This window comes from Canis lupus, chromosome 12 (assembly GCF_048164855.1).
Source record: "Canis lupus baileyi chromosome 12, mCanLup2.hap1, whole genome shotgun sequence".
NCBI lineage: Eukaryota > Metazoa > Chordata > Mammalia > Carnivora > Canidae > Canis > Canis lupus.
This window is the reverse complement of record NC_132849.1, coordinates 25,130,488-25,158,453: the sequence shown is the minus strand read 5'-3', so window position 1 is coordinate 25,158,453 and position 27,966 is coordinate 25,130,488. Positions and strand designations below refer to the sequence as shown.

General features: G+C 44.6%; 1 protein-coding gene and 1 long non-coding RNA gene across 3 annotated transcripts in view; one reads left to right on the top strand and one right to left on the bottom strand.

Annotated features, from left to right (window-relative positions):
- TCF7L1 (transcription factor 7 like 1) overlaps positions 1-27,966 on the bottom strand; it is a 159,242-nt gene that overhangs the window by 122,642 nt on the left and 8,634 nt on the right. The window lies entirely within an intron of this gene.
- On the top strand, positions 23-26,343 carry LOC140601299 (uncharacterized). 2 transcript variants are annotated; one of them, XR_012004339.1, is made up of 4 exons: positions 23-337; positions 712-928; positions 17,241-17,364; positions 25,656-26,343. It is a non-coding gene; the product is annotated as an uncharacterized lncRNA (long non-coding RNA). The 2 variants fall into 2 exon arrangements; XR_012004338.1 differs by lacking the exons at positions 17,241-17,364; positions 25,656-26,343 and adding an exon at positions 6,857-7,100 and having other exon boundaries at positions 28-337.

Below are 27,966 nucleotides of genomic sequence, written 5' to 3'. Positions count from 1 at the left end.
CTCCACGCTTTATGATAATCAGGCAAAGGTGATATCACAATCCCCTTCCTACAGATGACAGATAGAGACTTGAAAGGCCACATGGCTTGGCCAAAGCTGCAAAGCTAGCAGACAGGAGAGCTCCATTATGACCCATGGGTCTTTCTACCAGTCCCAGCATATGGAACTGTTGTTTACCAACAATTTTTGAGCTAGAAGAATGGCTGTTTCCTGTGGATCAGATGGAGATGACTGGCACTCTCAATATTTACCTACAACAGAAGCTCTGAAGGTTCCTGAGAGGGGCAGAACTTCTCATGAGTCTCCTGTAGGGCCCCATGAGTCGGAGCATACATTCGTAAGCTTTCCAAGCCTGGCTGTTGTCAGAATCCCCCTAGGAATCCTTAGATATCCCTAGTCCTGGCCTATCTGGATCAGAACATCCAAGGGTGAAGTCCAGGAATCTACATTTTATTTTTTCTTAAGATTTTATTTATTTATTCATGAGACACACACACACACACACACAGAGGCAGAGACACAGGCAGAGGGAGAAGCGGGCTCCATGCAGGGAGCCCAATGTGGGACTCGATCCCGGGACTCCAGGATCATGCCCTGGGCTGAAGGCAGGCGCTAAACCGCTGAGCCATCCAGGGATCCCCAGAATCTACATTTTAAAACAGAATCCCCACCCCTCACCCTGCATCATTCTGACACAATCCTTTCCCAAAGTGTGAAAAACCACCGCCTTGCTATTCTTCTGGCCAAGTGCAAACAAAAATTTCAAGGAGTGCATTTTCTGAGATATTTCATTGGGAAGACCCAAGGGAATTCTGCCCACAGGCTGCCTGCCTGCCCATCCTCCTGCTAAGGCTCCAGTCTGGAATCAACTACGGGGAGAGAAGAGAGAGTCCTTTCACACCTACTGGGAAGCTGGCTTCCTGAGCAGGTAGGAAAAACTAATTCTTAAAACTCCACTCTGTGTGAGGTTCCTGGGCCCTGTTTTTCTTTCTTGAGATGTTCAGTACTAAGATTTGTATGAGAGAGAAGCTGCTCAAATTAGCAGAGAGGTCAAGAAAAATCAGAGAGAACTGGAGCGCTTTACAATAAGGGAAGTCTTTGGATAGCAACAGGGAGGCAGTGGCAAAAATGACCAAGAAGGAGCTACTGAAAGTAACTGGAAAGTCTGGCTTGTCTTAGAGCAGTATTATGGCAGCCAGGAACGCCCCATGATTTGGTACTATGAGCAGGGTTATTTGTTCCTTACAATTTTTTTATCTCTATTTTCCATATTGCTCAATTTTCTTTTGATGAAAATATAGGACGTGTCCCCTCCTGCCCCAACTGACTTAATCCTATAGGCAGAGATTGCTCACTTTGTTGAAAATGCCAGGCTTGATGCTTCTGAAAATGAGGCCCACCTAGGGAACACATGGTCTCTGCCCCAAACCTAAGATGGCACAGGACAGCAAAGTTAGCTCTTGTCTGTACACTGTAGGGAAGGCCATATGGAGCATCCCCACTTGCTGGGCTGGGGGAGCCCTCCCACAGAGTTAGTGAGCTGTCGGTTGGCCCTTGGAACCTCATCTTTCTCCCTCCAAGATACTTACCCCTTTCAAATCTACCTTGCCATGCACTAGACTCAAGTGTGCAGAAAGGTTTCAGCTACCTCAACTTTTAATTACAAGAAAATACTGTTCTTTTTTTTCAATTCTGATCTTTAACAGTTATCTCAAACTGAGTTTATCTATCTCATGCTCAAGTAGAACCAAGCCATTTGCTAAAATATCCTGATTGCCAGTCCTTTGCATTCCAGACTAGCGACTACCAAACAGGGAGCCTATAGTTATACATCCCAGTCTCCTTTGGAAGAGCCAATGGAATAAGAACCCAGACCAGAGCCATCTGGCACTTCATGATGGGAGTTGGCTGTATCCCTCTGTCAGCAAGCACGGATGGAGAATGCACACTGGGTTCCCAGGGCAAACCAAAACTACAGCATAGGGGCCCTGCCCTCCCCCTAGTTAGGGAGACAGCCGAAGCACAGAAACAACTAGAGATTCACTCATCCCATACAGATAAAACCACAGATGTCATAAAGCAATACAATGACGTAACGTACAAACCAACTGTGGACTTTGAGGTACATAGGAGGAAATGTGACAGCAGGCCAATCTGGACTTCAGGTCATCAAAGCCAATACTGTTAGAAAAGGGGCCAAGGGCAGCCCCAGTGGCTCAGCAGTTTAGTGCTGCCTTCGGCCTAGGGCGTGATCCTGGAGACCCGGGATCGAGTCCCACGTCAGGTTCCCTGCATGGAGCCTGTTTATCCCTCTGCCTGTGTCTCTGCCTCTCTCTCTGTGTCTCTCATGAATAAATAAATAAAATTTAAAAAAAAAAAAAAAAGGGACCAAATGTTGTGGGATAGCATCCGAAAGGGAAGGAGAAGCACGCTAATTGTGGAGAGGAGCTAGAGTTCATTTGGGACTGATGAGAAGTGAGATATGAAGGCAGCCTGGGTGGCTCAGTGGTTTAGCGCCGCCTTCAGCCCAGGGCATGATCCTGGGGACTCGGGATGGAGTCCCATGACGGGTTCCCTGCATGGAGCCCGCTTCTCCCTCTACCTGTATCTCTGCCTCTCTCTCTCTCTGTCTCTCTCATGAATAAATAAATAAAATCTTAAAAAAAAAAAAAAGGAAGTGGGATATGAGAGGCCTGGAGAATCAGGCAGGGGAGTTCAGAGTCGGTACATATGAAGACACTTTCCCAAAAATGAAGTCACAAAGTGATGGCATCTTTGGAGGAGGATACTAATATGAATGGGCAGGGTAAGGTGTGTGAAGGAAACAAGAGACAGGATGTTATCTCAATTCGATTTCTGTCCCAGGATAGTTGGCAACCTTGGCCTCCTGCCACAAGCTGTTTCAAAAAGTATGTTTAAGGCAGCCCGAGTGGCTCAGATGTTGAGCGCCTGCCTTCAGCCCAGGGTGTGATCCTGGAGACCCAGGATCGAATCCCATGTCGGGCTCCCTGCATGGAGCCTGCTTCTCCCTCTGCCTGTGTCTCTGCCCCTCTCTCTCTCTCTCTCTCTGTGTGTGTCTCTCATGAATAAATAAATAAAATCTTTTTTTTTTTTTTTAAAAAGTATGTTTAGGGCAGCCCGGGTGGCTCAGTGGTTTAGCACCTGCCTTCAGCCTAGGGCGTGATCCTGGAGATCCAGGATCAGGTCCCACGTTGGGCTCCCTGCATGGAGCCTGCGTTTCTCTCTGCCTGTGTCTCTGCCTCTCTCTCTCTGTGTGTCTCTCATGAGTAAATAAATAAAGTCTTTATAAAAAAAAAAAAAAACACAGAAGTATTTTTACAGGGGCACCTGGGTGGCTCAGTCAATTAAGTGTCCAACTCTTGATTTCAGCTCAGTCATGATCTCAGAGTCATGGGATCAAACCCTGAGTCAGGCTCTGTGCTCAGCACGGAGTCTGCTTAAAATTCTCTCCCCCCCCCCCTTTCTGCTTGTGTGTGCGTGCATGCGTGCACACTTTCTCTCTCTCTCTCAAATAAATAGATCTAAAAAAATTTTAAGTATATTTACAAAGAGGAGGGTTTGAGATCCTCCTCTGCTAACCTGCCTGGGCCAGGGCCAGGGCCGTAGCTCCTACACCTTACCTACACTCAGATAGTCAGTGGATGGTGCTCATACTTGGCAGCACTGGCCCCATATCTACTTGGGTTCATGGAGTCCCAACAGGGACTAGGGGCCTACCTAACCAGGCCATCCTTCCCCATACTGCTCTGTATCTTAGCCTAGTGTCCCAACACTTGCTAAAGGGAGCTGGTCTTGTACCAGGTACTAGCTTTTAGTAATCCAACAACCCCACGTTGCTGGCATCAGCCAGACGATAAGGAGGGTGGGATGCGTGACTACAGGTATGGAGCAGAGTGTTATCTCTAACTGTAAAGGTTAAGTAGTTAGCTGAAAACCTTAACCAAAGAAACTGGAAAAACCTGCAAACAAAAAAATAAAAACAGATACATGTGCACCAGCATCCCCAAATGGTTAAAACCATAAACCCAGATATGTAAAGCATTGTTACCCTATGTGGTTGGAGGTGTCCAACCACAGATGTCCTGGTAAATGGAGAGGTGCCAAAGAAACAATAAACACATGGCTTTGGGAGAAAGTTACCACCTTAGTTTTGAGGGTGTGCTGGAATTTCTATCAACTATCCTCCCTTATACCATGGTAATCAGACCTTACAACAGCACAGGCAGTGGAGCAACTATGACTCTTTTTTTTTTTATAAAGATTTTATTTATTTATTCATGAGAGACACAGAGAGAGAGAGGCAGAGACATAGGCAGAGGGAAAAGCAGGCTCCATGCAGGAGCCTGATGCAGGACTCAATCCTGGACTCCAGGACACGCCCTGGGTGGAAGGCAGGCACTAAACCACTGAGCCACCCAGGGATCTCCCGCAACTATGATTCTTATCTTGCATCTGGAAACTAGGCCCAGTAGCACAGTCAACTCAGGGAAGCAAGGAAGGACGAGCCAGGCCCCCAGGTTCCTCCATGCCCACCAAAATATGACCTTTCTCTACAACCCTCACCATGTCTGCCCAGGCCTAACCAGGGTGTCTCTTTATTCCCTAACTGTCCTCTCAACCCCATGAGGCCCTGGAACCTCAAGAGTTGGACACTGCCCTTATTCCCTGACTCTTTCTTGCTTTACCCTCACTCCTCAGCTCAGAGAGACACCCCAATCACAAACCTGGACCACAGAATGCTGTGCCTACAGAGCCCGAGCCCCACTGCCCCCTGAGACTCCTGCTGCATGGGCTCTGGGTCTAGACTGGACCTTGTAGATGGCAGACACACCTGGCATGAGGTCCAAATGCTATCCAGGCCTGGGGATGCATCAAATCACTACCTCCAGCCTCAAGGCTGATGGGCAGTGCTTTGATTAACAAAACCAGCAATAAATCACTATATTGTGTGCCTCACAACTGAGTTTAAAAAATATGTTCCAGGGGCACTTGAGTGGCTCAGTCAGTTAAGTTTCTGCCTTCAACTCAGGTCATGGTCCCAGAGTCCTGGGATTGAGCCATGAGTCAGTTTCCCTGCTCAGTGGGGAGTCTGTTTCTCCCTCCCTGTTGGCCCTCCCCTGGCTCGTGCTCTCTCACACGCTCTCTCTAATAAATAAAATCTTTTAAAAAAAATAATATGTTCTATGAATGGTTCTGTGCTATGATTGTGGTGGTGGCCATATAAACCCACGCATGGGATGAAACTGCACAGAATTAATACAAACACATGAATAAGTGAAGGCATGAGAAAAATGGTGAGTATTGATTAAGGCCTGTAACCAGTTAGCGGGAACCGCAACATAACCATTGTCAATGACCTGGTTTTGATCTTGAGCTAGAGCTAGAGATGTCTCCACTAGGGGCACTTGAGGAAGAGATCCCAGGACTCTTAGGTACTATTTTTATAACTGTTAGTCTAATTATTTCAAAAGGAAAGTAAAAAAAACAAAAGCCCACAAAAACCCCCATAAATCTAATCATCGATGATCAAATCATTTTTACACCTGCCAGGACCTGGAAGCCGACACCATCAACATTTTCCCAGGCCACCTGAAACTGGTTCTGTGAGCCCAGCTTTGATGTCCAGCATAGGCAGCTCAGGCAATGGTGTGATGCTTTTGCATTTCCAGAGTGACCAAGAAAAGCCCATCCCAGCGCACTGGGCTCTGGGAGGAGTAAGTGGTTATTTTGCCAAAAGCCCCACTCAGCAGAGAATGGCAGAGACAGGGAGCAGCTTTCCCAAGCAGGACCCAACAGCACTGGAGGGCATATTTAAAGCTGGGCTTGTTCTAAAATGTTTACCTAATCCTTGTTGTCTTTGAAAAGAAGACAAGTTCAAATCCATGTGAGTGCACATGCACACACATACAAGCTCCGCTTAGCCCCAAGGAGCCAAAAAAAAAAAAAAAAAAAAAAAGAGGATACAAATATCAACTAAATCAGTGATCATCAAGATTGCAATCTAGAATTATCTCCATTTATAGGATTTACCTACCCACTGGGGACAGGAAGGGGTTATTGGGTTATTACAAACACAAACCAAGGCTTCTTAACCTCTTTAATGATACAGATACCACCCCCATCCCTACCCCTGCTTTGGGAGCCTGGGGAAGCCTGCAGATCTTCCACAGAATGGCATTAAATGCACAAATTAAATATACAGCATTACAAAAGAAGCCAATTACAGTAAATTGTAGTTATCAAAATATTTTAAAATTTTTGCTATGGTAATATTTAGTTTAGTTAACATATTAAGTAAGACCTAACTGTGAGTTTCATAACCACCTTAACTCTGAAGTAGTGATGAGGTGAACGATACTTAGAGACATCTATGTGAACTCTAACGTATTGGAAAAAAATCTCTGTAGTTCCTACTGGTAGTAGTCACAGGTGCTGCTAATGTCACTATGGTTCATTATCTCCATGCATAACTGAAGGAAATGCAAATTTTCAGTTGGTGAGAATGAACTATAATTTTTTTTCCACCCAAGTGTTTGGAACCTCCCTGAATTCTGTCCGTGGTAGACTCCAATGAAGAAGGGCTTCTAGAATAAGCAGTTGATGTGTAACTTCCATAGGAATGAAACACTGCTTCACTCTTCACTCGTTTGTCACTCCCTAACCTGTTTACCAATGACAATGTATGTATATTCCGGAGCACTACCATCACCCAACACAAGTCCTGTCCTCCAGTCTAAATGCATCCACTCAAACTGATGTTTAACGTCCGCATGAGACTCTGGCCTTGATCTTGAGTGGGTGAGGCCCACCCCTCATAGCTCACCTCTCCTTTCAGGCTCGCAGCTGCTCCTGCCACTGTGAGGAAATTAGAGGAATTCTATCCATCTCTGGGGGAGCCTGAACATAAACCATAATCCTCCAAGTGTTCCCAGAACCAGGGGAAGAGACGTCAGGATGTCAACAAGTTAGTGCTGAATGCTGATCATAAACCAGCCCTGGGCTTTGTGCTCTGAGCAATATGAGGGTATAAAGAAAAAAGTATGTGGCTCTACCCATTAAAAAATATAATTAAGGTAGAAAGCTTGGATGATAATAGTTATAAGTTGAACTGTTTATGTCTCCAAAAAGATACACTGAAGTCTTTACCATGCCCCCTACCCCCATTCCTCAGAATGTAACCTTAGATGGGTCTTCGCTGAGGGAATCAGTGAAGTGAAAATGAAATCAGTAGGGTGGGCCCCAATCCAGTAAGACTGGTAACCTTATAAAAGGGAGAAATTTAGACAGATACACACAGAGAGAAGACAATGTGAAGAGACACAGAGAGAAGGTGGCCATCTGAGAGCCAAGCGGAGGGGCAGGAGCAGAGCCTCCCCTCACGGCCTTCACAGGGAACTGGCCCTTGATTTCAGACTCCTAGTCTCCAGAACTGGGAGACAGAACATTTCTGTTGTGTCAGCCACCCAGTTTGTGGCATTTTGTTATAGCAGCCCTAGCAAATTAATACTATACATGAAGTTAAATATACGGCCTGGGAAAAGAAGATCTTAATTCAGAGCCCAACATGCCATGTCTCCTGATGTGTGCCACTAATCGGTTTAAAATAAGATTCTGCTCAGAGTCTGCTTCTGGTCCCTGGGAAAGAGGGGAAGGTCCAAGGCCAGGTATTTTAGAGGGTTAGGACTGGAGCAGGGAAGGGCGTTAGGAAAGCCAGGATTGCACCGTTGGTAACTCTACCACTAGCCCCCGACTTACTGGGGGGCCATCACCTCAGCAGGCAGGGATCTTTTTAATCCTTTCATTCAAATATTCTGTGAGGAGTTTTGGCCCAGGGCAGTGGTTTACAAACTTGGCTGCATATTAGAAGCCCCTGGGGAGCTTTAAGAAAATACCACGCAAGCTTGAGCCCCACCCCAGACCAACGGAATCAAAATCTCAGGGGGTGGGGGCTGGGCACGAACATTTTTTAAAAGCTCCCCAGATGATTCTAATGTGCAGCCAAGGTTGAGAGCCACTGGACCCTAATGACCTTTGAGGGCCTTTCCTTCTCAGAATTCGGCGAGAGTGCATTTTGTGTTTATCTTAGTGGTTCTCAGGAGCGTGCTGGGGCTGGCCTTGGGTCTGATTTCTTCCAGGTCCATCTATGGAGGCCTTTCGTGGGTGTAAGTGGAGGAGTAGTTCTGATAAACAGGGGGGATGGTGGCAGAGAGGGAAGGGAGTTTAAAATGCTTTTCATTAAAACATCAATTTAATAAGATTTGCTTAGGAAGTTCTTATGTGCCAGGAACTCAAAAAATGATCCAGAAACAAGCTGACTGCTATTAAAGTGAGAAGTACCACAACTGAGGTACATACGGGGCCAGGGAGGCAAGCCACCCCATGGCAAGAGAAATTGCCACCAGATATCATTCTAAAGGAGAAACCAGAAAGTCTTCCGTGAGAACAAAAGAGAATGGGAAGGCTTGACCCATGGACTGAAATGATTTTGTTTAGCTAGAAAGAGAGGAGACAATACATCTGCAGAGACCAGGCAAACATGAAAATCGCTGGTTTGGGAATCTGGCATTTCACAAGGGGTAGCCCGATTGAGGTAAGGCAGTGCCAGACTTTGCCGCTCTCTGACCTTCCTGCGGGGGCTGGCTTCCGCCTGGAACCACAGAAGAGCCCGCAGACCCCACCACTGCCCAAGGCAGAGGCTTTCAACCTAGCTATGCACCAACTTCTAATGGGGAGCTTTACATAAATACAAGTTCCTGGGTCCCCTGAGCTAGAGATTCTAGGCAGAGGGGTCAGGCGTGTGCACTTTCAAAAAAAAGGGTGAGGGGGGCCTCCAGGGAATTCTGATGGGCCAGTAACTCTCAACCTTTGGGATACCTCACAGCTCTGATCTCCAAACTTCTGTTTCTTTTCTTTTCTTTTTTTTTTTTTTTAAGATTTTATTTACTTATTCATGAGACACACAGAGAGAGAAGCAGAGACAGGCAGAGGGAGAAGCAGGCTCCCTGCTGGGAGCCTGATGGGGGGCGGGGAGGATTCAATCCTAGGACCCAGGGATCATGACCTGAGTTAAAGGCAGACGCTCAACCACTGAGCCACCCAGGTGCCCCAAACTTATTTCTGAGGGCAGTCCACCAGGGCTGTGGTCCATCACTGCTGCATTGCAGGGCCTGCCTAGTGAGACCCCTGTCTCCCATGTGGGATTGCTCACCTGACTCCTAGCTCAGCCTGGCCACCAGAGCTGGAGTTCCTGGAAGGATGCAGCCAGGCCCAGCCCTCCTTCCAGCTCTGGCTCCTACTCTCAGGCCAGGTCTTGACACCAACCTGGCTACGGAGCTGCAAACCCTTGGTCCACCGTGTGGAAAATTGTTCTCACCCTTTCACATGGACTCAATCTGCATAAGAGTATCATAAGGGACTTCTTGTTATGGCCTCATGCTTCACGTGTTGACCTGGCTCCCCAGACTTAAGACCACCACCACAGGCGGTCATCCTCTGCTCACCAAAGTCATTCCCTTCCTCTGACATGAACCATCTGCTGCCAGGGGCAGGAAGGGCAACCCTCCAGGCCCAAGGGAGGACTTGGAGCTCAGAGGACCAGCCCCACCCACCCAGAGGCACCTCCCCTTTCTAAGAGCTCAGCTTTTCCCCAACCATAAAAAAACTACAGACCAAAAACAAAAAAAACAAAAAAAACTACAGACCCACTTCTGTCCCCTTCCTACAAGGACCAATCACTTCAAGTTCTGGCACCGACAACCAAATACCCAAATCCCATTTTATAGACTTGATGTATGCTGAAAAATACCCTGAGTTCATTCAAGCCTCCAAACTATCTAAGATTCTGAAAATTTACCAGGATTTTAGGCACCTGCAACCTATCCCAGGACAATCTGTGAAGTCCACACTTCATTTAATGGAAAAAGTCTCTCGTGAGGTGAAGCTGTTATAGTGCTCGGAGGACTTGGGCAGGCGGGGGTAGCAGATTTTTGTCTGAGCAAGGTGGATGGTAAACCCTTTGCTAGAAGGACACGGGCATGTTCCCCAAAGCAAGCCCAGCAAGGGCATTCCAGTGTGTGGGCTGATGGATCGTATGTCTGGTCCTAATTCTTGCATGCCAGCAAGGAGAGGCCAGACAGACCTCGACAGCCACCCCCATCCTACACCAGTTCAACAGGAATGAGGTGTGGGTTCTCAAGGATGTTTGCGAATGATCCTCAGGAATGAAATTAAGCCTCTTAGCTTTTTTAAGATGTACCAAGACTTCAAAAATAAAAGATGGGCTCAAATCTACTGTCAAGAGTTTCCTATGTACGTTTTTTTCAACTCCTTTTTCTTTCTTGGGCAATCTCCAGCTTAGGGTTATTATTATTGACAGCATTCCTTTACACTTAGAATTCATCTGTGTCTTATCACACATAGTTTTGAAGCACTGGGCTAAAAGAAGTGTTTTGACTCTAAGCCGGAAAACAGGGGTGAAAGAGATAAAAAATGTCATGCTGTAGACTACACGGCTGAGGCAGGTGGGGAGGAGGGAGGCTAGGTTAGCACTGGCTTGTCCATCCTGAAGGAGCGATGGTAGGTGTCAGAGGACAGTGCAGTCAGGATAAAGTGCAAAGAAAGATGGGAGGCTTTCCAGAGAGTGGACTTGATGGTCATGTTGTTCTCTTATACCGGTAGGGAGCAATGACAATTCTGGTAAGATGCCCATAACATGGCCAAAAAATCTTTGGGAAGAGTGTTAGAGCAACAGTCGCCAGTGTAAAGAGGGATAGGAGGGCAAACCCCAAAAGGGTAGCATGAGGAGCTTTTAGGGATTTGCAACTGTAGTGGTGGTTATGAGTCTATATATGTTAAAATTCATAAAACAGTAGGCACCTGGGTGGCTCAGCCAGTTAAGTGTCTGTCTCTTGATCTCAGGGTCATGAGATCAAGCCCCCAAGTTGGGCTCTGCACTCAGCAGAGTCTGCTTGGGATCCTCTCTCTCCCTCTCCCTCTGCCCCTCCCCACGCTCACACATGCTGTGCATGCTCTTTCTCTTTCAAATAAATAGATAAAAATCTGGGACACCTGGGTGGCTCAGTGGTTGAGCATCTGCCTTTGGCTCAGGGCATGATCCTGGAATCCCGGGATCAAGTCCCGCATCTGGCTCCCTGCATGGAGCCTGCTTCTCCCTCTGCCTGTGTCTCTGCCCCCTATCTGTGTTTCTCATGAATAAATAAGTAAAATATTTTTTAAAAATAGATAAAAATCTTTAAACAAAATTCATAAAAATATATACCAAAAACAGTCAATTTTCCTGGACATTAATTTTTTTTTTTAATTTGAAAAGAAAACAAAACATAATCTTTAGAGGGAGGAAAGAGACAGCAGAAGACAGGACATGACAGCTTCTTCCCTCATGTGACAGTGTCCCAGGGCTCCACCTGGGCACACGTGCATGCTCCAGAAAGCTCTCTTCGAGCCGTGGGCTCTGAAACCCAGAGAAGAACCAAGTGACCATCAGTCAAAGCACATGGGAAGAAGAGTGAGCAGAGCCAACCAGGGAGCAGGAGAGACACTTTGAGAGGAAACTGGGCGCCTATGCAACAGATGGAGAATCTCAGCCAAAAAGGACCTTGTAAGGGGCACAAGGAAAATTGGTAGGGCAAGGCAGGAGGTTGTCAGTACAGCCTGGCCAGCAGGACACTCAGTCTAGGGCCAGACCTGCTGCCAGGGGGTAGACCAGATGTCACACTTCTCCTTAAGTATCCCCCTTTATCAAGGCCTTGGGCCAAGAAGGCCTAAATATGATCTTTAATTTCTTCCAGGCTTCTCCCATCTCTGATGTCAAAAGGCCTACACACTCAAATCAGCCAGAGGGAGGTGCCTGGCTGGCTTAGTCAGAAGAGCATGAGACTCTTGATCTCAGAGTCGTGGGTTCACTCCACTGAGTGTACAGATTATTAAAAATAATCTTTTTCATTAAAAGGAGAAAAAAAAAACCTAGCCAGAGGGGAAGCAATGATACAGAAAACAGAAGGAATGCATGAACCTCCCCTCGTACCCCACCAGATATTCCAAAGTACAGACAGCCATGTATGCCCTTCTTGGTCTCCAGGGCTCCTTCTGGAGAGAATATCCCTGACCAAAATGCAAGGAGTGAAGAAAACCCAAAGTGGGGCAGGCATCTCTCCAACTGGGTCTTGAGCAACCCGGAGCAGCCAATGGCTAACTCTACCAAGGCTACAGTTGAGCCTTTCAAGAAGTAAAGCACACCTCTTTGGACCATAAAGAGGGCACAAACTCCTGAAGGTCAGCAGTTGGTCCAGGGCACTTAGGGAGGCGGGGCAGCTCCAGAAGGACACCAGGCTCCAGGGCCGCCCAGAAGCCACAGGAAGGACGACAAGCCTAGGAGAAGCTGCAGAGGCTGCAGAAACACCAGGAAGAGAGTTTCCTGCCTCGAGCGCCAGTCTCTCTCGTTCCAGGAATCCCCTTTTCCTGAAGCTCACTTGCTGTTATTTATTTATACAAGGCTGAACCCCACCTTCCAGAGCTCCACAAAGCACTCCTCACCACAAAGCCCGATTGTGCTTCCACATCCTCACAGCCAATGCTGAGACAGAAACTTGCCTGAGGGAAGACGGTCTGTACCAGAGATGGAAATGTAGTCAGATTTAAAGGCGCGGTTTCTCCAATGACAGAGAGCTTTGTTGGGATGGAGAACAGCCTTCTAGCAGACAGCGCGGCGTGGCGGGGGTGCCGGCCCATCCTAATGCCAGGAGGCCCTTCACAGGTGAGCTGTGGCTATTTGGTTTTGGACCATCTCCAAAGAACCAGGTCCCACCATGGGCTGACTTAGAAATTAGCATGCTACTCTGCTGTTATCCACTTACAGAGAGGCACAGCCACATTTTATTAAAGCAGGACACACAGATGAAAGATACATCGATAACAGAAAACCCCAGACTGTTTTTTTTCCCAAAAGGAGATAGGAAAACTATTGTCCCCCAAAATTATTCTGGCCCAAATGACAGTAATTTTGGCAATTCAAAACACAATGATTTTTCTTAGGGCTTGCAGTGTGGGTTTTCTCTCTGCCCCAAGCCTCTCAGTAAAAGGTTTGGTCAGAAATTATCCTTAAACAGGCTCATACCTCCTCACAACAAAATACATCCAGAAAGTACCAAAACAGTCCATGGGAAAGTTTGGATCTTGACCATCTGGACAGGTTACAGCTTCATACAGAGTCCTCATAGATGGTCTCCTGGACACCAATCCCAGAAGCATAGAGGGGTCCCAGAGGAGTGGATGGCCTATGTCTAATGCACCCCTGCCGGAGGGGACAAAGGAGGAAAATGAAATCTGTCCACTGGTTGTTCCTCAGTGTGGCTATAGTACTAGGCCAGGCGGGGCTCTGGGTGCTGTCACAGCTGGATCCCACTTCCTGCCAGCTCTCCCAGCCGCTGCCCACTCGGCCAACGCATACACGGCTATGTGGCTGGGCCCTCACTTATATGTGGGAATATCTAAAGCTAACCTCCCTAGAGGGTAACTCTGTATCCCCCTTCCTTTCCATAAAATGTTCACTTTCCTCTGGGTCCTTGCAACATTCTGACAAGAGTTCCTCAGCCTCTCATCCCAGAAGGCACCTCTAAAGCCATGTTCCTGGTCTACACAAACGAGGAGTAATTACCACTAATTACCCCTCCTGTCCTCCTAACCCCAGGACCTCCCCTGAGTAGAGAAGGAGGGAGAAAGGAGGGGAAGGCCAGAAAGCCAATCAGGGTCTTCTTTCTTATCCTGGCCCACCCCGCTCCCCACACACCCACCTCGCGGGGGTGCTGGTAGTCCTACTCTCCAGAGAGAGGCCTCCCCAGCACTGCTGGAGGTTCTACAGCTCAGGGCTTCTTAGAGACAAAGCTCTGGCACTTTGGCCATTATCAAACTGCAGCTTTAGAATGCAACCCCTGGAAGGAGCTGAGCTCCCCGGGTCACCCGGTCTTCACTGTTCATGCCACGTCCCTCAAGCCCACACAAGCCACCAGTGTGGCTCAGTGGGAGGTGGTGGCACTTAACAGAAGCAGGACAAATCTGGGTTCTAGGCCAGTGCCTGCCTCTAGAATGGTAGGTGGCTTCAGACAGTCTGGTTTCCTCTAGAATAAAGCAGGAAAAACCACAGTCCCCACAGGGTCATTTCTGAGGATTATATGAGTAAATGTGTGCAACACTTCTCTGGGACATGAAGAACCCTCAAGGAATAAAATTGTTATCACTGCACAAAGCACTATTCAGACAAAAGAGAGACTCAAGGAGCAGTCCTGCTATGTTTCTCACTAGCTCCATGAGATCAGCAACTCTCTCCACCCCTCTGGGCCCAGCTTCCTTCCTTCCTTCCCTCTTTCTTTCTTTCCTTCTTTTCTTTTCTTTTCTTTTCTTTTCTTTTCTTTCCTTTTCTTTCTTTCTTTTCTTTTCTTTGCTTCTCTTTTCTTTCTTTCAGATTTTATTTATTTTTTTGTGAGAGACAGAGAGAGGCAGAGACATAGAGGGACAAGCAGGCTCCCTGCGTGGAGCCTGATGCAGGACTCAATCCCAGGACTCCAGGATCACAACATGAGCCATAGGTTGATGCTCAACCACTGAGCCACCCAGGTGTCCGATTTCTTTCAACTGTAACTAAAATCCAACTAGTATCTCCAAGGTCCCTTCTTAAAACACACACACAGACACAGTCACACACTTTATTTCAAGCGTGTATGTAGCATGGGTTGTTTATCAGGGTTTCTCAACTACAGCACAATGGACATTGGAACCACACGATCTGTTGTGAGGACCCATCCACACTATATTTTAAGAGGTTTAGCAGCAACCCTGTCCTCTACCCGCTAGATGGTAATAGTTCCCCCCGCCCAGTCGTAACAATGAAAAATGTCTCCTGACCTCGCCAACTGTCCCCTGGGGGGCAAAACTGCCCCAGTGGAGAACTAGTCACATAGACACAAACACACACAGGTACACATGCACACGTGCACACAAACAGAATAATATGACGTCTACTTTGACAGTGAAGAGCTAAGCAGGGAGAGAAGAGAGGAACCACATTTCCAGGTACAGAGTCCTTGCACTGTGCTCAAGGCAACTTTACAGAGACTAAGACCACAAATATACAGTTCTCGTGAGTGTCTTTGCATCTATAAAACAGTTACTGTGCTCATAAAGACTGCCTGCAGACTTCATTTGGCTCGCACATAGAGAGCCCTATTTAGTGCATAAACTTGCCAGGCCAAGCTCCCCTGGCCCAGTCCAAAGTGCGCTCAGGAACTTGGCCTGCGGGAGAAGAACACAGGGGGTTCTGTGTGCTGCCTCCCTGCACACTCACCTCGAGATACTTGAGGAAAAGGAAGCCGCCTTGAGGCACCAGGCGGTGGTGGGTTATTCTTAAGGAAGAGGGCAGCTTGCCACGTTTGTGCTTCCCTTTGACTTGACGTGTTAGTGGATTTGACGAAACTTCGATTTTCCCAGTTCAGAAGAGCTAGTGGCTTGGTAGACAAGGCTTGTGTATTCACGGACACGAGACCATGTGTACACACTCACCCGCTAATCGAAGGAAAAATGAACAATGATCATAAAGATGGAACATAAAGGTAAATGGAGGAGGGGATGTGAACATCTACCTTAAAGAGAGGTCTGTTTACCCCCAAGTGTTTAAAAACAAGAATCCTGAACTTCCTTCCTACCTTATTATGACTTATTTGATATTTGTTTTGGGGGTACCTGGGTGGTTCAGTCCATTAAGCATCTGCCTTCAGCTCAGGTCATGATCCCTGGGTCCTGGGATCAAGCCCTACATCAGGCTCCCTACTTAGCGGAGTCTGCTTCTCCCTCTCCCTCTGCTCTCTCTCCCTCTGCACACCCCACCCCGTCCCCTTCCCCCTCCTGCTCATGCTCTCTCTCTCAAATACATAAATAAAATCTTAACAACAACAACAAAACATTTGTTTTTAATTTACCCAAGATCATAATCTTCACTGAGGACCACATATAAGCCAAACTTGAGCTTGAGAACCAAGCTGGACCTTTGTTCTGCCTGCATGAATTAGTGTACAAAGGGGCATCTGATTTCTCCCTCCCCTAACAATCTGAGACATTAGTCCCTATGTATATAACTAACCCTGGTAGAATGGGCTGCAGCCAGGCCTGCACGTAATGGCCCCTAAGATAGGCCTCAGAAAACTAAGGATCTAATCCTGGGCTGATTCACTTGTTTGCCACAGAGACAAGTTATTTCAAGTACTGAGCCTCCTCTTTAAATACACTGACAGCTCCCTGCTAGCTGGATTCATGGAGTAAATTAAGTAGAATTATGAAGAGCTACAGATTTCTAGTTATTCACACTGAAAATTAGATGGTAGCACAGACCCATCCATGGTTCCCAAAGTGGGTTTTAGTGGAACACCAGTCCCATGAGATGCCACTTGGAAATAAAGCATTCTGTGGTTGCTTCATTCATCCATTAAATACTTACTAAGGGCCTTCTAGATACCTGGTGCTATAAATACAATAGAGAACAAAACAGACCCATTCCCTGACTTCTTTAGTAAGTTTAGGATCCAGAGACAAGTATTAGACAATTACTAGGCCAGCTCTTTTCCAATAGTAAAGAGAGTTCATAGGGCAGCCTGGGTGGCTCAGCTGTTTAGCACCACCTTTAGCCCAGGGCATGATCCTGGGATCCCGGGATCAAGTCCTGCATCGGGCTCCCTGCATGGAGCCTGCTTCTCCCTCTGCCTGGGTCTCTACCCCCACCCCCTCTGTCTGTCACTCATAAATAAATAAATAAAATCTTTAAAAAGAGAAAGAGAGGTTGCTCCTACGGGGAGCTGAAAAGACGTAGCAAAGGAACCACATCTGAGGCTGGGAGGTGGAAAGCAGGAGGGGAGACTTCTGCTGAGCCAGAGGAATTCTGCACAATGCACTCCCCTATAAGAGATTCATGGTACACTGGCATGTGAAAGCCAAGAAGTCCTCCAGAAATAGAGCTGAACACATCCTACCTATTAACATCCCAAGGATGTTACTCTGGGAAATGCTGATAGAGGCATTATTGTTCTCATAGCCTACAAGAACCTTCCGTATGAAACAAAAGCTCTTGTTCGTATAACTGGAAAACTATGTGTCCTCTTAGAACAGCCAAAATATCTTGGAGTTGCTAATGTAATTCTAAAGTATTTTCCTTGGCACAGACCTATAAAAACATATGGCTTCCACAACTGCTGACAGATGAAGGAAAATTCGCAGCTACAAACCAGTGGGCCAGAATCAAAGGTCTACCTCCAGCACAGGCATCTGCTTTATTTTTGAAAAGATGTAAGTACAGCCTAGGGGCACCTGGGTGGCTCAGTTTGCTAAGCATCTGACTCCTGATTTTGGCTCAGGTCAGGTTCTCAGGGTTGTGAGATGAAGCCCCCCATGGGGCTCCATGCTGGGCAGAGAACCTGCTTAAGATTCTCTCTCTCTCTCTCTCTCTCCCTTTGCCCCTCCCCACTCAAAAAAATATATATATACTAGGACGAATTGAGAAAACTTTCAAAAAAGTAAAACTAAGATGATCAGTCACCAATGATCAACTTATCAAAGATTATACCCTGAAACATACCAGAAGTGAACAATGATTGCCCTTGCTGGCCTAAAATATCCAGGAGGAAGATAGATTTTGCTTTTTATTATGACACATAAAGAAGAAAATGTAAATAAATAACAAATATACATGTGCAGATTTTGTGTATAAAGCACTGTGCTAGGGGTGACAGTGATCAAAAGGAACAGATGACAGCCAGAGTCCTTAAGAATATGGGTTCTAGGGATCCCTGGGTGGCGCAGCGGTTTAGCGCCTGCCTTTGGCCCAGGGCGTGATCCTGGAGACCCGGGATCGAATCCCACGTCGGGCTCCCTGCATGGAGCCTGCTTCTCCCTCTGCCTGTGTCTCTGCCTCTCTCTCTCTCTCTCTCCGTGTGACTATCATAAATAATAAATAAAAAATTAAAAAAAAATCTTTGTGACTATGAAAGAGGTCCTAGGAATATATCTAAATATGGCCTTGGCCTCAGCATTCAATAGAAATCTATTATTCAGCTTTGGTTTCAACCTTCCGAAGGCCTGAATTTCTGCCTGAACAATGATCGTGTGGTCAGAGGGTGACCAAAATATTTATTTAATGTAACAATGTGAGAAATATGGAAATGAAGCATGTTTGGATTCATCATCATTATCCGAACATGCCCCTTCAAAAACAGGAAAGCATTTTATATGTAAAGTTTATTTTTTTTAAAGATTTTATTTATTTATTCATGAGAGACACAGAGAGAGGCAGAGACACAGGCAGAGGGAGAAGCAGGCTCCATGCAGGGAGCCTGATGCGGGACTCGATCCCGGGACCCTGGGATCATGCCCTGGGCCAAAGGCAGACGCTCAACCGCTGAGCCACCCAGGCGTCCCACATGTAAAGCTTAGTGGAAATCTCCTTATGAGCTTTATCTCTTGAAATGTTAGCAGTTGGCAGTATATGTTATTTTTTATTGGAAGGATAAAACATAAGCATGAAACATTAATCTTATATAGAAAACTATAATGTACAAATACAATTATTAAATAGATTAATTGCATTAATATTACAAGTACATTGAAAAAGAACAGTATATACTTTTTGAGCAAGCATTTATCAATGTTTTTAAACTAGAATAGGCAGACTATATTCTACTTCTAAACTTTATAGAATTGCATGGCATGCTCCTAACTTTAAATAGAATAAGCTTTGGAAATAATATATGCACCCTTAGCATTCAGACTATGGTCTCTAAATAACGTATTTCACTAAAAGGAATCAGAGCTCCTTCTAGAAATAGCTGGTCTGGGAGAGGAAAAGCACGAGATAAGCCTGGAACATCCTACCATAAAAGTATGCAGGGAAACATCAAAGACCACTAGGATTATGTCAAAGAACTCAGGAGCCACCTTGAAGAGGCTTCCACTAGCCAGAGATGGAATGATTAAAGTAGCAATAAGAATATATTCGTCAGAGCACCTGGGTGGCTCAGGTGGTTAAGTGTCTACCTTCAGCTCATGTCATGTTCCTGGGGTCCTGGAGATCGAGCTGCACATTGGGCCCCTGGCTCAGCAGTGAGCCTGCTTCTCCCTCTCCCCACTATTCTCTCTCTTAGTCTCTCTCTCTCTCAAATAAATAATATAAATAGGGGGATCCCTGGGTGGCTCAGCAGTTTGGCGCCTGCCTTTGGCCCGGGGAGTGATCTTGGGAGTCCCGGGATTGAGTCCCACGTCGGGCTCCCTGCGTGGAGCCTGCTTCTCCCCCTGCCTGTGTCTCTACCTCTCTCTCTCTATGTCTATCATGAATGGATAAATAAAATCTTTAAAAAATAAAAAATAAAAATAAAAACAAAAAATAAATAATATAAATAAAATAAAAAAGAATAATACTTGCAAATGGACTGAAACATATGAATAGGTTGGAATTCATAATATTTTAAAACATAATTTCACTGGTTACCTTTGCAGGTTATAAGAAACCAAATGGAAAACTAGTAAATAAAGAGAAAGAATCAAGCACTTAAATTGCTCTCCCCCATATGATCTACAGGAGTCAGCACACTTTTTCTATAATGGGTCTGATCCTTCCAGTTCTGTGGGCCAAATATAGTCTCAATGGCAATACTCACCTCAGCCCTTGTATTGTAAAAGCAGCCAGAGACAATATACAAACGAATGAGCACGGCTGTGTTCTAGTGAAACTTTATTTACAAAAGTAAGTAGCAGGCTGGATTTAGCCTGTGAACCTTAGTTTGCTGACCTTTGATCTAAGGTAACTAATAGTTCATGAGGGACTTTCTCTTTTAAAAAGTAGTAGAGACTAGGGGCCCTTGGGTGGCTCCACTGGTTAAACATCTAACTCTGAACTTCAGCTCAGGTCATGATCCCAGGGTCCTGGGATTGAGGCCAGCTTTGGCCTCTGCATTCAGCAGTGTCGGCTTGAGGATTCTCTCTCTCTCCCTCTCCCCCTCTCCCCATTCATGTGCACGTCCTTTCTCTCTAAAATAAATAAATAAATCTTAAAAAAAAAAGGGGGTGGGGATCCCTGGGTGGCGCAGCGGTTTGGCGCCTGCCTTTGACCCAGGGCGCGATCCTGGAGACCCAGGATCAAATCCTACATCGGGCTCCCAGTGCATGGAGCCTGCTTCTCCCTCTGCCTATGTCTCTGCCTCTGTGTGTGTGTGTGTGTGTGTGTGTGTGTGTGTGTGTGTGTGTGACTATCATAAATAAATAAAAATTTAAAAAAAAAATAGTATAGCTCAGCACCTGGGTAGCTCACTTGGTTAAGTGTCTGCCTTCAGCTCAGGTCATGATCCCAGGGTCCTTGGATGAGTCCCACCATCTGACTCCCTGCTCAGTGGAGAGTCTGCTCCTCTCTCTCCTCTGCCCTGCCCCTGACTTGTGCTCTCTCCTCTCTCCCTCACTCTCTCTCTCTCTAATAAATAAATCTTTATTTAAAAAAGTATAGCTGATAAATAAAGGAGGAATGACATAAGTTATCACCATTTTGAAACTGCTAATGTAGTAATGGATGTGAGCGATGATCATTGGTGGCTCTAATTTCAGAGACAATCAGAGCTTAAGTGTCTCATGATATAAGGACAGCATCTACGAAAGAGAATTGCAAAAATAAGTTAAAAGGTAGAGAGAAAAAGAGAGGGAGAACCCTGAGGCTTGATCAAGAATCTAAATCCAGGGAATTCCCCTCTACTTGTTGGATGGGATGCCTGAATCATATATCACTTAATAAAGCCAATTAGATTTTCAAATTAAGAGAGAAAGAAAAGAAATGAAATGAAAAAAGAAAAGAATCTAAATCCAGCTAACCATCTTCAGGAACTATAAGGGACAGAAAAACATGTTACAGGACATCTTAAGGTTGCATTTAACAAAACCCAGACTGTGATAAACTCCACAGGAGTCATCAGATAAAAACCTAAAAACTAATTAGGAAGTTCTTTACATCCTATGAAGAATGCAAAGGAGGATGTCAACTTTGCTACCTCAGTATTTCAGAAGATTTCAAAATCATGTACTACACTTTCTTGATAAATTACCTATAATCCAGGTATAATAAAGATGAAAACTATGAAAAGAAGAAACTTGTCATTAAAAAAAAAAAAAAAACACTCATCTTACTTAGTATTCACAAAGATGCCATAGAGCATCACAGAAACAATCTAGGTGCTGACAGAGTTGTGAAATTATTCTTCTTGCACTACAATGTCAAACTTTCAAAACATGACCATCAATTTGGTCACCACAGAGTAATAATCGTTTCTGGCAAGAAACATCAATGGATACTAAAAACAATGGGTGAAAGTTTGATAAGAAATGGGTTTTTTCCTAGTCACAAAGTATCTTCCCACAAGATACTAATTACAAAGAGGAAAGATAGTAACTTCCTTGGAGAAATCTGGCAGATGTAATTTTTACCAAGTGACCAAAATTAACATCAACTGTAATGGGAAAAATAAGTGGTGCTTCCTGAGAAGCAGAGAAGAACATGGTAGCAATAACAACTACGTAGTGTTCATGCCTAAAACATAGAACCTGAATCTATTCATGAAGAAACATCTGGGGAAAAAGCAAACTTCAGTCCTTCTACAAAATAAATGGCTTGTAATCTTCAAAATTCAAGAACACAAGCCAAACTGAAGAGCTGTTCTAGACTGAAGGAGACTAAAGTGTAACACATGACCTTGGCTCATCCTGGACACCTCTCCAAAAAAAAATTTTTTTGAGATTATAAGTAATCTATACAACCAATGTAGGACTTAAATTCACAACCCTGAGATCAAGAGTCAAAGGCTCCATGGAGTGAGCCAGGCAGGTGCCTCCCAAATTCTTATAAATGTTTTCTTTTGCCACAAAAGACAGTGGGAAGACAAGTGGCAACATTTGAACAAGGTCTATAAATGAGGCAATAGTACTGTCTCTATGTTAATTTCTTTTTTTTAATAAAGATTTTATTTATCCATTCATGAGAGACATAGAGAGAGAGGCAGACATAGGCAGAGGGAGAAGCAAGCTCCCTGCAGGGAGCCTGATGCGGGACCCGATCCCAGGACCCCAGGATCACAACCTGAGCCCCTAAGACAGATGCTCAACCACTGAGCCACCCAGGTGCCCCTCTTGTTAATTTCCTGATTTGATAACTACATTGTAGTGATGGTCTTTGGTTTTAGGACATACATGTGAAGTTATCTGGGAGTAAGGGAGTACTGCATTTGCAACTTACTCTCAAATGGCTCAGAAATAAAGTTATGAAGAAACAGAAAGATAAAGAAAATACAGCTAATGGGGCTCCTGGGTGGTTCAGTCAGTTAAGCAGCTGCCTTCAGTTCAGGTCATGATCCCAGAGTCCCAAGATTGAGCCCCACATTGGGCTCCCTGCTCAGCGGGAGTCTGCTTCTCCCTCTACCCCTCACCCAGCTGTCATGCTCTCTCTTTCTCTCTCTCACTCTCTCAAATAGATAAGTAAAATCTTAAAAAAAAAAAAAAAAAAAACAGAAAATATAGCAAATATTAATGTTTAGAAAAATCTAGAGGAAAATACATGGGAATTCTTCGTACTATTTTGTACTTCTGTGTCTGAAATTATCTCAAAGTAAAAGCTTAATATTATTTAACATATATATTCCATATATTTGAACTAACAGTATATGTATCATTCTATTGACAGCTATCTGATTAAGAATTCACACAAATGGCAATTCTGTTACAGTGATACGTAACTCTTTCCAAAGGTAACTGATAACCATATAAATTCAAAACCTTCACTAAGTACTAAAAGCTGATGTGCTAATTACATTTGTTGAAGCATTTCTGGTTCTCCTATAACTATATCATTTAATCATTTCCTATAAAAATATTTTCTAATTCTGCAAGGAAACATTCGCTTATTAAGATATTGGTTAAAATTTTTGGCCACTAAACATCTTAATAAAGTTGTAATACTACTATAAATTATTTTAGTGACATTTCTCACTTCTTTTTACATCCCAGAGATTCATTCTATGATGCATTTAGTCTTAGCCTCGTGCAAATCCTGGTTTTAAAATGCAGTCTATTCAGCTAAAATGTTAATTCAGTAACCTTCAAATACACCATTATCCCCATTTTGCTGAAGAGTGCCCTGGGGCACCAAGGCACAGAGCCAGACCAACGCTGGGCTGGGATTCAAAGCAGAGACCAATCATGGCCAAACTCAAGTCCCAGACCCCTTCCTCTATACTGCCTCCCCAAGGGAAAGGAGTGGCCTGTCAGTGGGGTGTGCTCCTCTATCCCTCAGACCTTGGGCTTCTCTCCACACAGTTCCTCTCTTCTCCTTCAGTGTCAGATACAAGAAACTGCTAATTTAAGGGCTCTCCCCAACTCCAGATGCTCTCAGCATCCCAGCCCCTCCCTACATTAACTCTTCATACAAGGGCCCTGTCATTGTGATCCATTTCCCTGTCCAGGAGTCAGCGCCTGAGTCTCCCACCCTGACAAGCATTTTATAACAGAAAAGCTTATGTTGCAAAGTGTTTTTGCGTCATGTATCTTTAACACTTCTACTCTAATACCTCTTCTCTATGCGGGCCTCACAGAAAACAGTCAGATAATATAATGGATAAGCAGAGACCATATCCATTTTACATAGAAAATAGTATTCAGGGGCGCCTGGATGGCTCAGTGAATGGAGCATTCAACTAAGGGTTGTGGGTTCGAGCCCAATGCTGGGTGTAGAGATTGTTGGAAAATACTTTTTTTTTCTTTTTTAAAGATTTATTTATATATTCATGAGAGACACAGAGAGAGAGAGAGAGGCAGAGACATAGGCAGAAGGAGAAGCAGGCTCCCCGTAGGGAGCCCAATGTGGGACTCAATCCTGGATCCTGGGATCACGCCCTGAGCCAAAAGCAGACGCCCAACCCCTGAGCCACCCAGGCGTCCCTGGAAAATAAAATCTTAAACAAAGAAAAAGAAAAGAATATTCATGCATGTACAAGCAAACAGGACTGGTCAGGAGTAGGAAGAAGGCAATAGATCAAATCAACAGATGCACGTGACAATATTTTATATCATGGTATCTAAGGAAACAAGTTTACCACCTCAAGATATGAGAAGAAAAACACAAGGGAAATTGGAGGAAACAGATTAAATGGAGCTGCAGAGCACAGAAAAGCAAAGAAAGATCAGGACGCAATGAACACTGTCTCTGAAACTGTAGAGAGACCAGCCATTCAAGCTATGCCCACCCCAGCCAGTAGCAGCGATTCAAAGTGCTTCCTATGGGAAAGAATTGGAGATGCCACCAAAATGAATAAATAGAGATGTTACACCTCACTCCTCTTTTACTTGTACACATCATTTCTTTGTGCCTTGTTCCAAAGGTAATTGTCACATTAATTTGGTTGTCAACTCTGAGAGAGACACTCTAGCACTGTGGCTGGAATGATGGCTCTACCACTTTCCAGAAAGAGGACTCTCTGGGTCCCTCACTTCCACTGTCTCAGCTTCCTCCAGGATAAAACAGATCATGATATAAGACATGCAAGCATTCAATGTGGTCACAGTTGTAAACAGTGTGATATACAGAGCCCTGGAACAGTGCAGGTGCCCACAGGGCTGTTTTTTTAAAATGCTGATGTTTAAATATTCATGCTATCAAACATTCAACAAATGTCTGTGAGTCACGCATTTTAAGTCTAGTGTTATGGTTTATTTTTTTTAAAAGATTTTATTTATTTATTCATAGAGACACAGAGAGAGAGAGAGGCAGAGACACAGGTAGAGGGAGAAGCAGGCTCCAATGCAGGGAGCCCGACATGGGACTCGATCCAGGGTCTCCAGGATCATGCCCTGGGCTGCAGGCGGTGCTAAACCACTGCGCCACCAGGGCTGCCCTAGTGTTATGGTTTAATAAAGAAGTATTTTGAGGTGCACTTTCTCTGCAACACTGCTTTCTGCAGGGCTCATGGTAGATCCCCTTGAGTAGTAGAGACAGTAAAGCTCAGTGATGCAACTGAGCCCTACTCCTGTTTCAACCCTCATAACTGATCCTGGCAAGCTCACAATCTCCCTGAACTTGTGCTCTTGAGGCTCCTCACAGGTGAGGCAGGCTGGATGCTCCCTTCCAGCTCAGAGGGCTACAAGGTGCCCAAGCAGGGTCCTTACAGAAGAATCACGGGGAGGAATACCCAACTGACCCCTAGCAGGTATGTGTTATAAATCCATCAAGACCTTAGCAACCCCGATTAATCCTTTTTTGGGATTTATGAAGGATGTAGTCCCAAACATCAAAAATCATTACTGCCAACACATCTGGACTTCTAAACTGATCAGCTTTTCCTACCACTTATTCCTACTTTTGTTTTTCTTCCTCATTGTTAAAATTCATCCTTTTTTCTTTTAAAGTAAGCTCTATGCCCAACATAGGACTTGAACTCATAACCCTGAGATCATACTCCACTGATGGAGCCAACCAGGTGTCCCTAGATCATGTATCTTTTTAATCATAGTTACCTTTCATATCTAAGTCTTTTTGTTTTCTACACTTTTTTTTTTTATAGATGTTCCTGTAAATAATGGCCCCATTCACCGTATGAGATAGAAGACATTTATCTCACAAGATCTGGTCTCTTGTAATACCCAGAAGGACTTAGCTAGGACCCCAAGTGCCTCCCCCAACTTCTATAAGCCATAATCAGAAGCCCTTCCTATTGGGATTCCTGGGTGGCTCAGCAACTGAGTGTCTGCCTTTGGCTCAGGGTGTGATCACAGGTGCAGGGATCGAGTCCCACATCGGGTTCCCTGCATGGAGCCTGCTTCTCCCTCCTCCTGTGTCTCTGCCTCTATGTTGATCATAAAATAAACACAACTTTAAAAAAAAATCTAAAAAAAAAAATATATATATATATATATATGGGATGCCTGGGGTGACTCAGTGGTTGAGTATCTGCCTTTAGCTCAGGTCATGATCCCAGGGTCTAGGGATTGAGTCCCGCATGGGGCTGCCCACAGGGAGCCTGATTCTCCCTCTGCCTATGTCTCTGCCTCTCTGTGTCTCTCATGAATAAATAAATAAAATATTTTTTAAAAAACCTTCAGGGCAGCCCGGGTGGCTCAGCAGTTTAGTGCCACCTTCAGCCCAGGGCCTGATCCTGGAGACCCAGGATCCCTGGGTCAGGCTCCCTGCATGAAGGCTGCTTCTCCCTCTGCCTGTGTCTCTGCCTCTCTCTCTCTCTCTCTCTTCTCTCTCTTCTGTGTCTCATGAATAAATAAATAAATAAATAAATAAATAAATAAATAAATAAATAAATAAAATCTTTTTTTAAAAAATCTTCAAAATAAATAATTTTTTAAAAGAAAAAAATTTAAAATTAAAATTAAAATAAAAAAGAAGCCCTTCCTATTAATCTTTCAACCATGCAATTGTTTTCAGAAAGAGACCACCTGAAAGGTAATTTGGGAAGTAAAAGAAAAAGCACTGAATTACCTGAATCCTAATTTCAAAACATCTTACACACACACACACGCAAAGAAAGGGGAATAAGAGACTAACACATTCTCTGCAATTCCTAAAATAATTCTGTGTGTAAATGTTCAGTATTTATTTCTTTAATAGTCAATTTACTGAAATAGTTATAAATGACTGGTACTGATTTTTAACTTAGAGAGCTTTAAAAAGGCCACTTATTTATACAATATTTTATAAAATAAACAATAAGGACATAATATTTGCACACTTGGTTCGCCAGAGCTTGGTTTATTAACCAAACTATGTTGTAATACAAATTGCAGGGGTAGCAAGCAAGTTTACTCGTCCCATCTTCTTCTACACCAAAGACACACTTACGTATTTCTCCAGCCCTCCCCAATTTTAACAAGGAAAAACCGCCCCCGAATTCAAAAAAATTCTGTTAGTAGATAACCACTTTTTTTCTCCAAGGAGGTTACCGTGTGGTGGTGAAGTTCTGTGGGCCGCCCACTAAAGGTTATTTAAGTCCTCTGGAGTTGAGTCCTGGTAGGATAACTTAAACCCTAGCCATGCACTTAGACAACTGTTTATTTGGGAAGGTGCATTCCCAGGTCCAATTTGCTAAGTCGGAACAAACCAACCCACCCTCCACCCCAACTGATAACTCACATCAGAATTTCTGAACAGAGAAACAAAGGTCAGCTGTCCTCCCAATAGGAGGAGGAGTTAGTTACATCAGGCATGTGAGTAGTCACAAGGGTGGAATGGGAAGACCTAGACTTTAAACTCACAACCAAGTTCAAATCTTTGCACTGTCAATTACCAGAAGTGTGACCTCGAACGAGATACTGGACCTCTACTAATCTGCCTGCACAGTAGCAAAATGGGAATAACAAATAACTACTTCCAAGCAGGTTAGAAGCTATGAGAAATATTAAGGTTTTAGCAGCTACTGCCAAGTGCTTTCCAAATAGGGTGGAGTTATTTACACCCTTCAGGAGCAACAAATGAGAGCACCTTTACCATACATTTGCCATCATTTAAGTCTTATTTAGACAAAACACTGGGGCACCTGAGTGGCTCAGTCAGTTAAGCATCTGCCTTCAGCTCAGGTCATGATCCCAGGGTCCAGCTCTCTGCTCAGTGCAGAGCCTGCTTCTCCCTTTCCTCCCAACTCATGCTCTCACTATCTCTGTCACTTTCTCTTTCTCCAATAAAATAAATAAATCTTAAAAAAAAAAAAAGACAGAACCTCTGGTAATTTGGTGGAGGAAAGAAAAAGATTTTCATTATTAGCATTTTTTGACTACCTGGGAGACTAGACTGAACATTAGTTTCACATATGTGGTTGTTATTTGTAGTTTCTTCTTTTGGGAATTTTTTGTTTATCTTATGGTTACTCT